General features: G+C 43.4%; 1 pseudogene; it reads right to left on the bottom strand.

Annotated features, from left to right (window-relative positions):
- Window positions 1–2,088: 2,088 nt before the first annotated feature.
- On the bottom strand, window positions 2,089–3,246 carry LOC129557382 (guided entry of tail-anchored proteins factor 1 pseudogene; annotated as a pseudogene).
- Window positions 3,247–5,682: the final 2,436 nt, after the last annotated feature.

Genomic DNA, 5,682 nt, shown 5'->3' with positions numbered 1-5,682 from the left:
AGAATTCTTTATTTCTGATGGTTCCCTTAAGTTTCAGTGAAATTCATGACTTCCCTGGAATAGATAATATTGGTGGCTCAGAGGGTAAAGCATCTGCCTGCAATGCAGGAGACCCGGGTTCCATCCCTGGGTTGGGAAGATCTTCTGGAGAAGGAAATGGCAACTCATTCCAGTATTCTTGCCTGGAGAATCCCATGGACGGAGAAGCCTGGTAGGCTACAGTCCATGGGGTTGCAAAGAGTCAGACACGACTGAGCGACTTCAATTTCAAGTGAGATAATACATTTAAAATTATCTGTGAGATATCAAATTGCTATTTAAATATAACAATAGCACAAAAATAATAGCATTTTTATTACAAATTAAGTTCTAGACTTTGGGTCTACAGCAAGAACCTATAGAAGATTTAGAATTACACAAAGCAATAGTGTGTTTCACCTTAGCCATATGTGCTCCAAAAAGATTGGGACAAAATAAATGTTTAGTAAATTAAACCATACATTCATGCTGAAACCTGAAAATGGTTCTGAAAATGGTTCTATTTTCCTTTCTGATTGGTGTTCAATTTTCTCTGCTGTTAAAATTTTAGTTTCAAGTTCCTCCAAGAGGCTAAGATTAGGCAAACACTTAAATCTTCCTGGGGAACCTCCAAAAGGATTGGTCCAAATGTAGGGAATCCTGTTTGCTGCCTTCTGCCTCCTTCACCCTTCCTTCACCCTCCTGCCATGCCCCTGAACTAGGAGTCTGGCATGCGTGGACTGCATTCTACAGCTTCAAGGTCCTCAGGCATCTGGGTGGACTTGGCCAGTGAAGGCCCTAACAGGAGATCAGAAGGAGGGAGAAGATGGAGGCCAGGGTATCCATTGCTCTGGCTTCCTCCCTACAAAGTTACCTTTTGAGAAGGCATCCTCCTCACAACTCTTTCCTTCTTCATCCCTTAACTTTTTTCCCTTCCTAATCTCATTGGGTTTGATGGTGCTAACAGCTCCTCTGCCCTAGCCTACACCTTGTAAGTAGCCCCTTTGTAATCTAAAGAAACCCTATTCCAAGTATTGCAATTTGAGTGTACCTTCTCTTCCCTATTGGGGCCCTGCCTGATAAAGTCTGGAGGGCTCAGGAATCCTTTGATAATAGATTGCACTGGTGGCTAGAAGCCAGTGGAGGCTATCCTATTTTTTTCAAGGGCTCTGTGAATTAAAGATATAGACACAAAATAGGGAGGACCATCAAGGATCTAGGTGCTAGACAAAAATGGCAAAGCTATCAGAGGGAGAAGATGATAGTGGTTAGGTGTATAAGCTTTGGTCCATGCTGCCTGCATTCAAATACAGCACAGTGCTCACTTGAAGGTGGCCTCCATTGACCCTGGCTCCTGCATTCTGCCCCTGTGCAATCCCTCCCTTTTAGTGTGGTAATGTGTGACTGCTTCTAAACAATAGAAAATGATAAAGGTGATAAGGTATCATTTCTGTGATTATGTTGCTTTAGTTTGTAACTTCTTTCCTAGTAGACCCTCTCCCAGTAACTTTGACGATGCAAGCTACTGTGTTGTGAATCATCATAAAAAGAGGCCCATGAAGCAAGGAAATGAGGTGGTCTTTGGCCAACAGTCAACAGGGAACTGAAGATTTGACTACAACAGTACTCAAGAATCTGCCACATCCAACAACTCTGTGAGTGTGGAAGGAAATCTTTCTCCAGTTGAGTCTCCAGATGAAATCCTAGCCCTGGTGACAACTTGATTGCCGCCTCATAGGAGACCTTGAGCCAGATCATTCAGCTAAGCTATGCCTGGGTTCCTGACCCATAGAAGCTGTGAGATAATAAATGAGGATTGTTTTAAGTCACTAACTTTGTGGTAACTTGTTAGCCAACAAAAGATAACAGTAAACTTTCTTTTTTTTTTTTTTCACAGTCATTTAAAGTAATTTAATCAGGGTTCCTAGCTTGTTTTATAATTTTGTTCCATTCTACAGAGCATAAAAATTATATGCTTTAAAAAATACCCTTCATTGGAAATACTTTATAAAACACACAGTTTAAGCATAAAACAATGCATTATGGGTTCATGAATACCTTTATAAAACACAGCAATGAAACATTCGCTTCAAATAAGTAGACAATATCTGAAGGTTTGCCCAACAAATGACATTTGAAACAGATGAAGAAAAGAGCACTGTCAATTAGTGTTACTCTCCCGGTACTACTGCATGAAATTAAAACACACGTTTTCAAATTCTAGTAGTGGTATTAAAATTAAGCTACTTGGTAATCGGGATTAAAAATAGCTCCAACTCTTTAAAGCACTTACGTTATTAGAAAAGTCTGACTTTCCAGATGGCAAGATGACCTTTAAAACATGTCACGAGTGCAGATCACAAGTAACAACGTGTAGCCCATAATGTCACACACTTCTCATCACAAATCTGGTGCCATGGTGGCCAGTGCACACATGTGAAACTGACCTTCACAGCCCATGACAAGTACAGAAAATGGTGATTCTTCTAAGAATCTCAACATGAAGTCCAAGAACAAACATGTTCAACAACAACTAACCTGTGGCTTGTGTTTCTTTTTAGAAAAAAAAAGTATAAATCAGACTTGCAACCTCCTAAGTGAAAATTTGTTTTTCGAAGTGCTGTAGTCGAATTCATCTTCGTTTTCAGCTGAAAGGGTGAAGCACAATAGCCACGACTTTGTTACAGACTGAAATCCAACAGGTAATTCCAACACCACCTGCGACTCTCGTAGGAAATGCTACCAGGCGGTCCAGGGGAGTTATCCACTTGCTTGGCACCACAGCCACAGGGACAGAGTAATACTTCCAGATGAGTGAGACCATCAGGGCTGCTTGCAATATGTAGAAGACAACACTTATAACCCATTTTATCTTGGCCAGTTGAGCTGTCCGTGCTTTCACATGAGTTTTGAGCTTATCTGTCATCTTGTTGATCTTCCTCTCCAGCCTGGCATATCCGGCGAACTCGTCCATCATGTTGACGGTGGAGAGCTCCTGCTTCATGCCCTGGATCTCGGCTCGCATCTGGGACTCCTGCTCTGCGTCCTTCTGCAGCACCCGGGACATGAAGAAGGAGAAGGACGGGAGGAGGATCTTGAGCACGTTGCACCCAAACACGAAGCTGAGCACCAACAGCCACGCCCAGCGGTCGGCCTCCGCAGCGCTCATCTCGGAAGCAAGTGGCGTCGCCGGGTCCGCTAAAGCGGCTCCATGGGGACCACGCCGACGGCCGCGCGTGCGCAGTGAGTCAACAGTAAACTTTCTGTGTAACTGAAGTTACTAAACCAATTTATGTCTTAGTTTCCTCATCTTTAAAACTGTAATTAAGATAATAATTACACACTTCTGCTTTGTAGGGCTGGAGTAAAGATAAAATGGGTGAATTGTAACATGCCTAATACAGCATCTGTCATAGAGGTGGCTGAATACATCAAGTGTTAGTCGCTCAGTTGTGTCCAACACTTTGTGATCCCATGGACTGTAGCCTGCCAGGCTCCTCTTTGTCCATGGGATTCCCCAGGCAAGAATACTGGAGTGGGTTGTCAGACTGGTTATATAATGTTGGCTAATATTTTTAGACCAGACTCTGTAACCCCTTTGGGGATATGCTGCCTTTCCTGATAATAAGATTCCATTGATCCTGAACCCCAGTTTTCCTCCCTCATTTGTCTCTTCAGTAAGTTTGCTGTTTAATAACAGATTTTCACAGAGCAGAAAGATTTTGCAAGCTTGCAGAGCCCTAGAGCATGAAAGCACTGCCCTGAACTTTTTCCAAGACTCAGCCATCCACTCTGTCATTCTCTCTACGGACTCTACACTACTGTGATCTCTAAATTTCGAAAATCAGCTGGAGACACAGCTTGGCTGACTTGTGGAGCTCAGGATCAGAGCATAAATCTATATGTTTGTTTGGTGACATTTGTTATAATTCATCTCTCTAGGGGCCAAAAGAGCATCAGAGACCTGTGGCATTTGGAAGCTGGAGAGGAGGGTCTCCAGCTCTGCATCTCCCAAAACAAGGTGCTCCTACAGTGCCAATTCAGTGTTCTGCCCAGATCTTGGGTCCTTCTCTCTTCCTCAGGTCTGAGAGATTCTGGATTTGGTAGACATGGGTTTTCCCCATTGTCCCAAAAGCCACCTCTCCCCAAATAAACACATAGAAGGAAACGGCAACCCACTCCAGTACTCTTGCCTGGAAAATCCCATGGACAGAGGAGCCTGGTAGGCTGCAGTCCATGGGATCGCTAGGAGTCAGACACGACTGAGCGACTTCACTTTCACTTTCATGCATTGGAGAAGGAAATGGCAACCCACTCCAGTGTTCTTCCTGGAGACTCCCAGGGACGGGGGAGCCTGGTGGGCTGCCGTCTCTGGGGTCGCACAGAGTCGGACACGACTGAAACGACTTAGCAGCAGCATACCTATATACATATGCAAAATATACTTGGTTCAAGTATAAGCTGCCTCACATGCTGTGGTAGAGAAAACAGATCAAAAGAGGAAAAAATGACTCCCCACATTAGCGGATCACTCCAGATAGTGATCATTACCCCAGGAAGTAAATCCAGGTGTCCTGACCCAGAGTAGACACTATCAGACAACAGATCTGGCCTTGTTGCTGGGTGCAGTCAGTTGTGTGATAGTTACGGTTACTTTTTGACCCCATGAGATGGGGCAGAGCTGGACATGGAAGCACTCAAGAAATGTGGGTTTACTCGTCGTTTCTTTCTGAGGGCAGGGAAACTAAGAGGTTGGAGCTCGTCCGGAAAAACAGCCCACACTGTCCAGTGGAGCTTTTCCAGGGGGTGCATTTCATACATTTCACAATAGCTCTTTACCTTTAAGCACGCTGTCAGCTCTCAGGGGCTCTGCTCCATGCGTTCTGCTTCAGGGCCAGGCAAAATGATTCTTTTCATTGCCAACTGTGGTTTTTTAATATGTGAGTAAGCAGCTCCCTTGCATGTTTTAAATCTCCCTCTGCTGAACTCTGGGCTGCAGCCCTGAGGAGAGCAAGGACAGAAACAGAGTGGATTTATTCCCAGAGATATTTTATTAGTAGAAGGATAGCTCCCTTTCCTTTCTCCCTTTTTAAGGAGGGCAGTGGGTAGACATGACAGTCCTGTGAGTAGGTGGGCAGATGACTGAATGGATAGACAGAAGAAGGAGTTTCCTTCTTGGGATTCTTATTGGTTTGATTGGTCTATGGTTTACATCCCATTCATTGGGAGGGCACTGAAATTAATCAGAAACAGCTTGAGCTGAAACTGCTTTTGCTGTCACAAACTTGCTGAACTCCATCAGGATCTCTTCTCTCCTTCCCACCAATCAACTCTTGCTTTATTTTAAACAAAACTCCCTCCAAGTGTCCTTAATCTCAGGTAACCAATACATATAAATTCATCATTTAAACTAAAAGCAGTAGGTACACAGAGTTTAAAAAAAAAAAAACCAGACAAAAACAGGACAAAGAAATCTACAATAAAATTCCAGGTGCTACCCTCAAAAGCGACTTTTAGAGACTGGACATTTACAGAAAAATGCAGCTACTACACCAAGAAAGCTTATACTTTTTATCTATATAAAAGGATTTTCTCTACATTCCCAACTCTGATCCTTGCTTTCTACTGGATTTTACTTTCTACACATTAGAGATCTTTTCAGAT

The sequence above is a fragment of the Moschus berezovskii genome, chromosome 7, assembly GCF_049115385.1.
Source record: "Moschus berezovskii isolate FMDL1 chromosome 7, NW_MosBer_1.0, whole genome shotgun sequence".
NCBI classification, from domain to species: Eukaryota; Metazoa; Chordata; class Mammalia; order Artiodactyla; family Moschidae; genus Moschus; species Moschus berezovskii.
Note: the sequence above shows the minus strand (reverse complement) of the source record. Positions and strands in the feature narration are given on the sequence as shown.